This window comes from Chroicocephalus ridibundus, chromosome 5 (genome assembly GCF_963924245.1).
Source record: "Chroicocephalus ridibundus chromosome 5, bChrRid1.1, whole genome shotgun sequence".
NCBI lineage: Eukaryota > Metazoa > Chordata > Aves > Charadriiformes > Laridae > Chroicocephalus > Chroicocephalus ridibundus.
The window spans coordinates 56,741,531-56,755,183 of NC_086288.1; the positions used below are offsets into that span (position 1 = coordinate 56,741,531).

At 41.3% G+C, this 13,653-nt stretch overlaps 1 protein-coding gene across 2 annotated transcripts in view; it reads right to left on the reverse strand.

Annotated features, from left to right (window-relative positions):
- The window catches only part of SLC2A9 (solute carrier family 2 member 9), a 115,028-nt gene that overhangs the window by 75,943 nt on the left and 25,432 nt on the right, over positions 1 to 13,653 (reverse strand). The window lies entirely within an intron of this gene.

Here is a 13,653-nt window from a genome sequence, read left to right on the forward strand (position 1 = left end):
ACCTCACTGGCCTGGGGCCAAGGACTGAAAAAGCACTGAGATGGAACTAATTTCTCAGCATTAGAACTGCCTTTTCTTCCTTAAGTCAAGGGTATGGCACAGTGGTGATGATCATGAGGGAGCTGAGAAATGAATACTTCTGTATCTCAGGCTTCAGATCAGCTAGTCACATAAGGAACAGAACAATTACCCTCCTCTTACCTCCTCATGCCACCCCAAACATCGTTTTACAACCTTCTCTGGCTGCAGAGGGCAATAACCTCCCCATCTAACAGTTGCATCCCAGCTGGATACAATTTTCTCTTTGCACGACCATTCCTGTAACCCACTTCTGTCAAAATATGTTTTAATAACAGAGTTATGAATTGCTTACCTTCTCCTTTAAAATGGAGGTAAACCAGACAGCATGTGTATTTCACCTCTGTTCTGCACCCACATGGGTATTTATTTTTATATGTCACTAGTACAAATATAGCTCTGACAACACCATGACTCAAGTCTCAGTGTCTTCCCAGGTACTAAACAGTACAGAAAGTTACCAGACTTAAGACTGTACAATTCTTATCTAAAATTCACAGAGGTCAGGAGGAGGTATTTGTTACTGAGTAAACCATCTTTGGAACAGGACTTAAAACAGCCTTGAAAGTGGTTGGTGTCCAAATCCAATGACCTTCTGTTGAATAAACTGCATGTTAGATCATGTTGTACATACTGAGGGGGAGAATTAGTGCATCTGTTACAAGTTCCCAAGATGCTTTATGGTCCAACTTTTTACTGGAGTAACAACTACCTTTTTACTGAACACTTAAATGGCAGAATTTGCCTTCACTGCTTATTCATTTCTGAGAAAATTTCAGAAAAAAATTCTGAGAAAAGCAATGGGAAACGGCGAGCTTTCAAATGGGATTATTACCAGCAGCCAGCATCCTTTAGAAAGAAATATTAGAGGTATGTTGGAGCTACGCAAAATTTCTGACAAAACCTCCTTTCAACTATGCACGTAAACTTCCATAAATCATAAAATAGTAAATTAAAATAATTGAACAGGATAAGGTTCAGTTCCTCAAACATGAGCATATAGTATCATTTTGATGCTGTAGGGTACCTCAGATGTCCCTGTGGGACTGGCAGGTGCAACACACACAACTCCAAAGACCTGCACCCTCCTGGAGCTCCAGCAGGAGGTGAAGTAAAATGCTTCAGGGCTTCTAGAAATTACATTAGATGCAATTCTTCTTTTGTGTAATTATATTTTGCCAAGCCGAAGTTATAAAAGTTAGAGGCTAAGGAATAACAAGGTTAAGAAAAAAAAAAAAGAAAAAAAGAAGCCAAAAAAACCCAAAGCACATTTGTTGTTTTAAAACCAACTGGAACAGTTGAATATTTAATCTTGACACTATTGTAATGGCAATAGATCTGGTTTAGATTTAAAAAAATAAATTAACATATACTTCAAGTTAAAAAAATCCCTCAAAATACTAATCAAGAATATGCCTCTTGATTTTTCTTTTTGTCAGCGATTTCAAAAGCAAACGAAGAAACACAAGTCTAGACAATACACCCTACTACTCAATACAATGACTGCATGCTACTCTATGATGCTTGACCAATTTACCACAGCATTAATATCCAATTTGTAAAGGACAAATTTACATATTAGGACATGAATTTGCAATAATGGGTGATTTTACAAAGGACAATGGAAATTAAAACTGAAGTGTTAATCATCCAGAACCTTCAAAAAGATTTAAATGGTGCTTATCTCCCCAGTGTGTGATGCACACTGGGAAGGAAGTCACAGGTCAAATCATTTTAGATTTATTGCTTAATAACAGATTTGTAAATATTATTGGATACTCAAGCACTAAGGAGACAGGCTAAACCATTTACTTGCTCATAAAGTTCTGAAGAGGAGTCCAACTAACACAGGGTAAAATAAGGTTCATAAACAGATACTGCTTGTTACTAGGTCAACTACAATAAGGGAAAAAATCCACCTTTTTAAGTCTGACAAAGAAGCAAAAAGTCAAACCTTAAATATATAGACAATATAAATAAATGTTCTAAGTTCAACTTCTGTGGTGTTTTTAAGTCTTTCTTTACTTCAGACCTGTTGAAGGACACCTTTCCATGAAAACTTGTCTACTGCTTTTCCAATTGACCTAATAAACACAGTACTGCTACATAGAAATCTTATCTTCTCAAGAGTTAGGTGGGCCCTGTTTCAACAGTCTATAGAAACATAGTCCTCACTGATGATAAACTTCCATCCAAACATTATATGCTCTGCCATTAAGTTTGTTGTTCAGGAATAAGTCTAAAACCAAATAAATACATATTTCTCCATAATTCTCCTTCTTCTATAACCACACTTCCACATTCAGACAAATCCTCTCCGGCAGGATGTTCTTCCCAAATGCAAAACCACAACATCTGAATATTACATATGGCAAATCAGCCACGTGTTGCCCATAAAACTTCAGGAATTCAAGTCTCACAGCACAGCTCTAATGGACTGAAACTCATTTGCAAATATGAAGACTCACGGCTGTTTTCCCATGCATTACTCAATGAGTTCTGTACAGAAAAAGGATGAATAAATACCTCTGTGTCTATCTGGGGGAACCAATAAAATGTTGATTTATAATCTCCAGTAAATACATAATCTCAGCTGGTCCACAATAGATATAAACAGAATACCTCACTTAATGTCTCCACTACAAACATATCAACACTCACTACATCCCACCAACAGGGCTGGTGTAACAGAGCAGACCTTCTCTTCCCATGGGTACTACTGAACTATGAACATGCAACAACCCAGAGGGTCCTGGCAGCGTTTCTGTTCCCTTGTCAGCACCACCAAGGCCGTGTATCTCCAACCTGGTGGCTGCACAGCAGCTTCCCCTGGCTGCATCAACTATGGGGTGAGGTGACCTCCAAGCCCCTGATCAGCAACTCACAGCTTGTAATTAAGCGCAAGTGCATTAATAAATGACACAGAAATTGCTTCAGCAATAAGAAACTCTGTGCCTTATGTGTTACTGTGAAAAGATGAAGGAAATTTCCCATCACTAGATAAAAAAGGAAGCCAGAGAATATTTTAAAAAGGATTGCCGTCTTCAAAATCACTACCTCAAGCAATTCTTAATTGGCATGTCTGCTACCAGTTTGCAGGAAGCGCAGGCAGATTTCCATCCAGATACACATAATCAATACAGGCTCAGAAAGCCATACAAACACCTGTGGAAATCGGTGATTATCTGAATAAGCGCTGAAATGTTTTCTTGTTCTGTTTTTGTTTCTCTCTCTTTTTTTTTTTTTTTTGTTAGGGTGTTTTTCTGAGCTATTCTTAGCAGATACCATACCCTTATGGGTTTGAGCAGCCATTTACAAGCACCAACCTGTCTCCTGTATCCTTAGCAGAAGATTTAAAACACTCTTTTGGGAATACTCTAGCCTTTAATTCAGAGTTTTGCATTTTACTACAACAATATAAAGAAGCTTTGCTTCTATGCTTTTATGAAACACTGTACCAGCTCAGCAGTCCAGAGGAATGGCAGGGACCAGGGTAACTTGGAGTCACCTTTTGCAAGTCTGTGTCAATGGCAGAGCATTTACAGGAGTATTTGAAACCATCTCCTCAAACTCCTGCTCCAAACTTAGGTGACCCCTCATCAAAAAAGTGGGGATCAGAACCGATAAGCGTAATTCCTGGTTTATTTTTCCCATGTTCTACACTAATTTTTGCTCTGAAGATCTTACTAAGAATTAGCAATTTATATACTACAATGGGCTCCACAAAGCAGCATCTTTCTAAGGATATAAACTGTCCCACTGCAATTAACAGGACTACTCATATTTGGGCATACGGTCTAGTTAAAGTTTTTGAGCTTAAGCCTAAGAGCCTTAAGAAATCACTCTTTGAAAGTTCAACATGAATAAACTGAGATCTCTGCATTGTAAATTGTTATATACAATTCTGTGTACACTTAGCATTTCACAGAATCACAGAATGGTTAAGGTTGGGAAGGATCTCTGGAGGTCATCTGGTCTACCCCCTCTCCTTGAGGAGAGCTACCTAGAGCTGGCTGCCCAGGTCCATGTCCAGACAGTTTTTAAATATCTCCAAGGATGGAGACTCCATGACCTGTCTTGGCAACCTGTGCCAGTGCTCAATTAACCTCACAGTAAAAAAAAATAAATAATTGTTTCCTGATGTTCAGAGGGAACCTCCTGTGTTTCAGTCTGTGCCCATTGCCTCTGGTCCTGTCACTGGGCACCACAGAAAAGAGCCTGACCCTGCCTTCTATGTACCCTCCCTTCAGGTATTGAAACACATTGATAAGATCCCCCTGAGCTGAGCCTTCTCCAGGCCCGACAGTCCCAGCTCTCAGCCTTTCCTCAGTGCTCCAGTCCCTCATCATCTTAGTAGTCTCTCTCTGGACTCCTTACAGTCTGTCCATGTCTCCTTTGAACTGGAGAGCCCAGAACTGGACACAGCGCTCCAGGCGGGGCCTCACCAGTGCTGAGTAGAGGGAAAGGATCATCTCCCTGCTGGCAGTACTCCTTCCAATGCAGTCCAGGGACCTATTTACCTTCTTTGCCACAAGGGCACATAGCTGGCTCACATTCAACTTGGTGTCCACCAAGACCTTGAGTCTTTTTCTGTCAAGCTGCTTTCCAGCTGGCTAGCCCCCAGCATATCCTAGTGCCTGGGGTTGTTTCTCCCCTGGTGCAGGACTTTGCACTTCCCCTTGTTGAAGTTCATGAAGTTCCTGTCAGCTCATTTCTCCAGCTGTCGAGGTCCCTCTGGATGGCAGCACGATCCTGTGGCATACCAGCTACATCTCCCAGTTTGGCATCCTTTGAAAACTTGCTGAGGGGGCACCCTGCACCACTGTCCAGGTCATTAATGAAGATACCGAACAGGATTGGACCCGGTACTGATCCCTGGGTTACTGGCCTCCAACTAGACTTTGCTTCACTTTCGTATATTTCTATAATATAACTAAGCAGAATGAAGATGTTATGTTTTTCTGTTCTACATAGCCAGATGTTTGAAATTATCACAAACGGGACACTTTGGGAATTCGAGTGATTCTGGAAAATGCTAAACTAGTGGATGCTTTTGTCCTACTCTAATGGAAGCTACAAACACCTTTTTATATTCTGTAAACAGCAAGCATCTGTGAGGCATAAGCTGGTTTCATTGCCAAGATACTTCATGCAGTTGCAGGAGTTCACCTGTCTCTTACTGCCACAAGAGCTCTCGGTTCTATATTCTGAAATAAATTCTCAACTCATATCTTGAAAGATAAGTATCTTTAACTGTAGACACTATCATGGCCCAAGGGGAAGATAAAAATATACAACAAAAGAGCTCACAGAAAAATATGAGGAAACTGGTTGATTCATACCTTTGTATTATCATGCTAATGTGTAAGATGCATTTCAAGAGCATCTCCAACAGACCATTTTGTCACTGGTGTCCACCAGCAGGCTGCAGGTCCCCAGAGTAATTCTGAATTGCTTTCTTTTCTCATCTATAATTTACTGACAGTTTTTAAGGAATCCTTGAATCTGAGTCAAGAGTCTTAGGAAGAAGGATCAGTTAAAAAAAAGAAAAACAAGGGAAAAAAACACACTAAAAACAAAGCTTTGACAAGTAAAATCAAAGCTTAGTTTTCAGAACAGCCGTCAACTGCATAGGCTGTACAACTGCCTATTCCACCACTGTATTTTAGTGCAAGTGAAGGATTACTTTTAAAAGAACTTGGTAAAGAAAAATGAAAAATTCCTATATAAATTTCCCTAAATATACAACTGTCTATGACTTCAAATCTATCATTTTTAAGAGGTCTTGTAAAGAAAATTAGAGTTTAACATAGCATCTATGGAAGTTCTTAGTTTGAGTTTAAAAAAAGAAAAAAAAAATTACAACTATTCCTTTGCAAGGTCCACCTGCGTAAAGAAGAGCTAACTTGAAAGGGATTAATCACAAAGATCTTTCCTTACTAGATATATAGTACAGTGTCTATGAAGTTCATTAGTCCTTTCACAAATTTAGCTCATTTTGCTGTAGAAATTGATAGTTATATCAACAACAGAATTTCTTTGCTAAAATAATCAGCTGTGGGGGGAAGAAAGTTTGGCCAGTATCACCAGGTATCACAGACTTACCTCCAGCTAACTCCTTTTTTAAAAACAGGGAATCTCTAGCCAGATACGTACTAAAGCTGCTCAAATTCCTCAAAAAAGTGGCATTTAAAACTGTAATTCATGTTTTTTCAATGACATCCAATTAATGAAGTTTGTAACTGTAACCACTTACACAGCAGTTTTGCAACATGGCAAATTCCAAATGTGTTTAAGAAAAGATGGAGGAAAATCTAGACAAAGACGGCATGTCCTTTAAAGACAAATTCTGAGTCTTCTCTGGTTGTACTTTGTTTTTCATTGCTTTAAGTGTTTACCCAGCATGGGGTTACCCATAAGACCTGTCGAGCCTTAACCCAGCCTTTTCTCCTCAAGAAACCACTTCCCATCTCTGATCATTGCTGCTCCTTCCTGTGTCTTATATTGCTTGATTACACTCTTTTTAAAGCAGGCTGACCAAAATTACCTCTAACATTCAAGAGATGGACACATCAAGAATTTCACTGTTTTTCTGTTTGCTCCACTATTTATTTTTTTTCTGGAAACACCTACAGTAGTAATAACGATTATTCATAAAGTGTTGCCCTAGTAAGTCTTAGGATGCAGAGCAAGGTTTTTAAGACAACATACTATTCACTATGAAAGAGGGGAATACAGTTAGACAAGCTTGTGGGTGCATGACCCGTTGACCACTTGAAATATATAGAATAGGGTTCCTGAAGTAAAAACCAACCAAACAAAAAACAGCAAACAAAAAATAAATTTTTCTATTGGCCCATTTACAGCAAACAGCTGTTCTGGTCAGAGAAGCAGTGGGAGCCAACCAGCCACTGGGGGCAGCTCCAGGGAAAACAACTACAGCTCTGCAAAACCTTACACACCATGCACGGGAAAGGGGGCTCAAAGCAGAAGCCTGAGGAAAACATGGCAACAGGCAACAATTCCAGTTTTATCTGTCCTAAATACATATACACACTGTGAAACATTTTTTTCTCCCCTCTCTTATACCTATACAGAAGACAAAAGAGATACTGAGGCTCAATGTATAAAAAAATATGAATATAGTAACTACAACAAAAGTATTCACGAACTAAATCCTCTATCACTTAAGGAAAGATTAAAGCCCACCTTCATTAAATAAGATACAGAAGACGCAGCCTTGTGGTCTACAACATTTAAAAGATGTTACCATCCTAAGCAAAGCCTTTGGAACACTATATGCTGGAGGAACTACACGAGTTAGTTACAGAAAGACACCTAAGGATACACGGAATATGCCAGAATCAGGCCAGACAATATTCCCCCAAGACAGTCAGTGTAAATTTGAACTTTCAAAACTGAAGTTGACAATGTACTGGCTTTTGCTTTGCAGGGAGCAATCTGTCAGAAAAATGGTCTGGGTGATTAAATTGCAGAAACACAGAAACAGAGAGAACGGAAACACCTGAAGGGCAGTGTTTGAAGAAGTGACAGCTCTGAAACAATTCCTCTTTATCTTAATATCTGTTTTTTCCTTCAGTCAGATATATAGGAAGCTGTACATGCTATACAACCAAAAATGCTCCAAATTAAATAACCTTGTAGCCAGTAGCTACAATTCAGTGCCCATATTACAGCAGATAACATGACTGCACACCTGTGGGCCAGCACCAAGTTGTCATCTACAGTTGCCATGGCTTCCTGAAGAATGAAGGGCTGACAGAAGAGTAAAACAAGACGCTAGCACATGAAAACGAGCACACTACACTCAGCAGTCAGGGTGGTGGAGAGAAACAGGTCACTAGCACGTAAAGTCGTCGTGCTCTGTAGTCTGACCACCAGCCAGCTTCACCACTGTGTAATTTCCCAAACCTCAACAAAGACATAGTAGATGTGGCTTCCCACAGGTTATGACCTACAAGAATCACAATCTCGAATAAAAAGCATTTCTGGGATTTGTTGGATGATTAAGACAGGGAAAAGAAAATAAGAATATCAAACCACAGTAGCAGAGGACCAGTATCATGACAGCAGCTTTTCTCTTTCAGAATAATCACTCTTGATAAGCGTTGCTTACTAAAGGAACACCTTCCTCAGACTTAATACTCTAAAGTTAGTACCCCTGGAGACCAATAGAATAAAAGCCTATATATTCACAATCCAAAAGAATGCCTGTATTTAAGTATTACAATCATTATTAGATTTTTTTTGCATCTACTGTTTTATACTGTAATTTAAAAATTGGATGTAGTAGTGTTTGGCAAGGTCATGTCAACGTGGTATGACGGAGGATGCGGAGAAGGTGGAGTAACTGAATGCCTTCTTTGCTTTGGTCTTTGCTGCTCGGCCCAGCCCTTAGGAGTCCCAGGCATTGGGGGAATTAACCGGGAAAGAAGACGACTTCCCTTGGGTTGAGGAGGATCGAGTGAGGGATCAATTAGATCAATTAGATATTCACAAGTCCATGGGCCCCGATGGGATGCACCCGAGAGTGCTGAGGGAGCTGGCGGAAGTCATTGCTGGGCTGCTTTCCATAATCTTTGAAAGGTCCTGGAGAACAGGCGAGGTGCCTGAGGACTGGAGCAAAGCCAGTGTCACTCCAGTCTTCAAGAAAGGCAATAAGGAGGAGCCGGGGAACTACAGGCCGGTCAGCCTCACCCCCATCCCTGGAAAGATGATGGAACAGCTCATTCTGGGCATCATCTCAAGGCATGTGGAGGAAAAGGAAGCTATCAGAAGTACTCAACATGGATTCACCAAGGGGAAACCATGTCTGACTAATCTGATAGCCTTCTATGATGGCATGACTAGATGGATAGATGAGGGGAGGGTGGCAGATGTGGTCTACCTTGACTTAAGCAAGGCGTTCAACATGGTGTCCCACAGCATCCTCATAGGGAAGCTCAGGAAGAGTGGGTTAGATTAATGGACAGTAAGGTGGATAGAAAACTGGTTGAAAGACAGAGCTCAGAAGGTCGTGATTAGGGGCACAGGGTCTAGTTGGAGGTCGGTGACGAGTGGTGATCCCCAGGGGTCAGTACTGGGCCCAGTCCTCTTCAATATATTCATCAATGACCTGGATGAGGGGATAGAGTGCACCCTCAGCAAGTTTGCTGATGACACAAAACTGGGAGAGGTGGCTGACACACCGGAAGGCTGTGCCACCATACAGAGAGACCTGGACAGGCTGGAGAGTTGGGCAAAGAGGAACCTTATGAAATTCAATAAGGGCAAGTGTAGGGTGCTGCACCTGGGGAGGAGTAACCCCATGCACCAGTACAGGTTGGGGGCTGACCTGCTGGAGAGCAGCTCAGCTGAAAGAGACCTGGGAGTCCTGGTGGACAACAGGATGACCATGAGCCAGCAATGTGCCCTCGTGGCCAAAAAGGCCAATGGCATCCTGGGGTGCATCAAGAAGAGTGTGGCCAGCAGGTCGAGGGAGGTCATCCTCCCCCTCTACTCTGCCTTGGTGAGGCCACACATGGAGTACTGTGTCCAGTTCTGGGCTCCCTGGTTCAAGAAGGACAGGGAACTGCTGGAGAGGATGCAGCAAAGGGCTACCAAGATGATTAGGGGGCTGGAACACCTCTCTTATGAAGAAAGGCTGAGGGAATTGGGTCTCTTCAGTCTGGAAAAAAGACAACTGAGGGGGGATCTTATCAACACTTATAAATACTTAAAGGGTGGGTGTCAGGACGATGGGGCGAGGCTCTTTTCAGTGGTGCCCGGGGACAGGACAAGAGGTAATGGGCACAAACTTGAGCATAGGAAGTTCCACCTAAACATGAGGAGGAACTTCTTTACTTTGAGGGTGGTAGAGCACTGTCACAGGCTGCCCAGAGAGGTGGTGGAGTCTCCAACTCTGGAGACATTCAAAACCCGCCTGGACGCGTTCCTGTGCAACCTGCTCTAGGTGACCCTACTCTGGCAGGGGGGTTGGACTAGATGATCTCCAGAGGTCCCTTCTAACCCTATGGTTCTATGACACAGGAAAATAAAAACCTAAATGCAGTTCTAGAACATTTCAGCCAAAATATTTCCAGGAGAACCAGGAAAAAAGGGAGTATTTAGTATTTTTAAAAGTATCATTTCATCTGGGTTGTCTGTATAATCTTGTTCTCTCAGGTTCAAATTTAAAACCAGAATTGGTACAGAGAAAGGCACGTAGGATGAGAAGGAGACTGAAGAGAAGAGCTTGTTTTACTAGAGTAGATGAAGTCTAACCTGAAACACAAAGATCACAAGTGATGGGGGGGGTGGGTAGAGAAAGAAAACGCATTTAGGGTAGGGGGAGGTGTGGGGGTGTGGAGAGAGAGAGAGGAAGATATCATGGGATAAATAACAGTTGACCAAAATAACAATAAGCTGACAGAACTGGCATGAAAAGGCATCAGAAGGAAATGAGAAGATTCACAGCCTCCAGCCCTACCAGTAGAAAGCTTGGGAAGGCTGAAGGAATAGGGAAGAGCCAACAGCCTTAAGACAGCAACACAGCCAAAGCTGACCATTGCGCCCCTGGCACCGAACCTGGGGCTGCCTACGTCTCCTGCTTCTCCTGGGCTGGTCTTCATAAATAAAAGATTGCTAAAGAACAAAAATCACTTTGGGGCTGCTTAACCTACTTGACATAAAAATCAGTAAGGACTTTCTGAATTGCCTCAAGTAATACTCAGTGTTTTGGAGCTATTTTTAGCACGCTTCCACATTTAAAGGAACACTGCTGTTTTCAGTAATGTAGGAAGTTATCAATTAGATTGTTAATAAATGCTTGTAAGGCTATGTCCCACAGCCTACATAAACACTTTCCTTTTCTGTGGAAAGACTTTTACAGAACCACTGAAGGCAACAACCTCATATAATCCAGATAAATGCATGAAGCTCCAATTTAAAAGTTAAATTTTCTGCTTAAACTACTTCAGCCGGGAGTCTGTTCCAAACATCACTCTGCTGAATTTCAGCATGCAATTACTCACACAGCATTTATAAAAAGTTACTCTTGTAGCAATACCGTCCTTGAGATTAAGCCCCTCTGTTCCCTCTGCAGTTCCTTGTTGTGTTAACATGGTGCTTTTAGTTCCCTTCCCTCTATTTACTTGGCCACACAAGCAATGTTGCTGTCATCTCCTCTTACAAGACAAGACCTTGGCCATGACTGCAGCCCTCCCCATGCCCATTCCTTTCCAAACAGCCTCTTCCAGCAAGACACCCAACTTGGTCTTTGTCCCTCCTTTCTTCAAAATCATCACTGCTTAGATACTATGGTTAATAACCTCTTAGATATTTGCTCAAGTTACAAGGATTAGATACGTGACAGAGCTCAGGAGAAAACTGTTATGAAACCATGACAGAAGACATGTATTTGTAACTATTATTATTTACAACCAATTTTGATAGAAACAAGCAACCGACCACAGAGCAACAACAACAAAAAAACTCCTGTGAGGTTTTACACCAAAATTATTAAAAAGCTGGACTTTTCAGACAGACTTAGCAAAGGTGTTTTTCCACATGCCAGTGCAAGCAGTTGCACAGAACAGCGATCACTGGAGACAAGCTCCTACTGCTCACAACTTTCCTGTCTATTTGCTTTAAACAATTTATGAATTTTACAGAGGTAGAGATATACCACAGAATGCCATGTTACAGCCTTGGCTGAAGTGTAACGCAAATAACCTCAGGCTTCGGAGGAAAGCGAGAGTTTGCTTTACAGTTACAGCTGAAATCATTAATAAGGCACCACGAATGCATAGCTGTCTCCAAAATACGGTGGCTGTGGATCTGGAAACGGGCCTCACTTTCAAATGCAACGAAGATTTCTCCAACAAAAGGGAGAAAAAAAAATTATACGGGAATGATTTGATAAGAAGCTTTTACATCATTAGTGAACAGAAGTCATGATGTCAATCAGTGAGATGCTGACATAGAAAATAGCCTGCAAATGTCTTGAACCTGCTTCTGAACTTGACTGAACCAAGTGACAGAAAGTTGAGCAAGGCGTTTGCTAGGGAGGGGAGAGGGGAAAGTGTTGCAAGGACTAAAGAACTCAGGATGAGGAACACGATGGTTGCTGCCTCCCAGCTTCAGCAGAAGTGAACTCGGTGCACGTACCCTCTGCAGCAACGTCCTCTGGCAACAGCTGCTGCTCCTGCTGCAAAACTCCCACTGACTTCTAGTGGAAACCACACGAAGCTAGGGAAGAAAATCCTAGCTTGACTGAAACCAACAGAAATTTTGATGAAGCCTTCAAAGAAGGATAAGACTGCGCTAGGGAATCGTATTTCAAACAGCCTGAGGTTTCCCCTCACTGCTATATTTTATTAATATATTAAAAGGAAAATATACCCACATACCTAACTGGAAAATGCAAGCCGTCACCAGTAATTTTACTGGAAATATACAAATTCGCACCAGCTAAAACTTTGCTCCTTCTAACATGCTGATGTTACCCATCTTGAAAAGAACTAATTTTACCGATGAAGTATATTTCTTCTCACATAAATTAATTGCTGTCTTTAATGGTACGATATTAATTAACTGCATACTAAAGCAGGTTGTAGAAGCAGAACTGCAACCTCCATAATTTGGGACTGGAAGGGAAGGACGGGGAGAAGAGAAATAAAAAGAGCAAGAGTAAGCTGAAACCAAGGAATAAGTATTTCCTATTTAAAAAAACGCAAAGACCTAACAGGGAAACAAGAATTTTTATGACACCTCACCTTTAAAAGTGTATGCATATTTCAAAAAATTAGAAAAAACCCTACTACATAAGAGCTGACATATATTCTAAACAGTCGAATCAGCCTCTTGACATTTAATACACTTGTTTGTACCAGACTAGCTTTCAAAGCATGAGAAGGGAATTCTGTAGAAGCCACACAATGAAGGTCAGTGAAAACCATTTTGAGCTTTTTCCTAAAATCTGTTGCTTTTGCGGAGGGGGGAGTAATTCGTCCTTCAATAAAGGGTAGGTTGAGTCAAACCATCTGTCTTCAGGGGAGCTGAAAAGGATAAATGAGCCTAAGGATAAAGGGACAGAATAGGAGACCCGGCCAGACAAAAATAAGTGTTAGGGAAGGTGGTATTGTGTATTTAAAACAGGGTTGAATTTGGATGGACATGGGAGGACAAGCTCTCCTCACTTTTCAACTGTTTACTACTTTTGCTGGCTGTCAGAAGAAATTCTTCATTCAGGTTTCGTTGTGAGAGGATTGCTGCAAACACTTCCTCCACACCGCTTTGAAGTTTCATCTCCGGATGAAAAGTGTTTCCAAGTGACAGTCTGAATAAACCTTGACTTCATTTATTCAGACGAATAACGACATCCAGTGGCCACCAAGTTAATCTCAGCCTACAACAGCAAGATAACCTCTTGTATCAGCATAGATAATCTCTTTCCATGAAGGTATATATTAACCCTGTTTTTTCACCTCCAAGTCTAAAAGCAGGACTGCATTACAAGAAGCTTTATAAATACTGGACAAGAGTCTTCCTATTCAGGTTCTTGTACAAACTCGA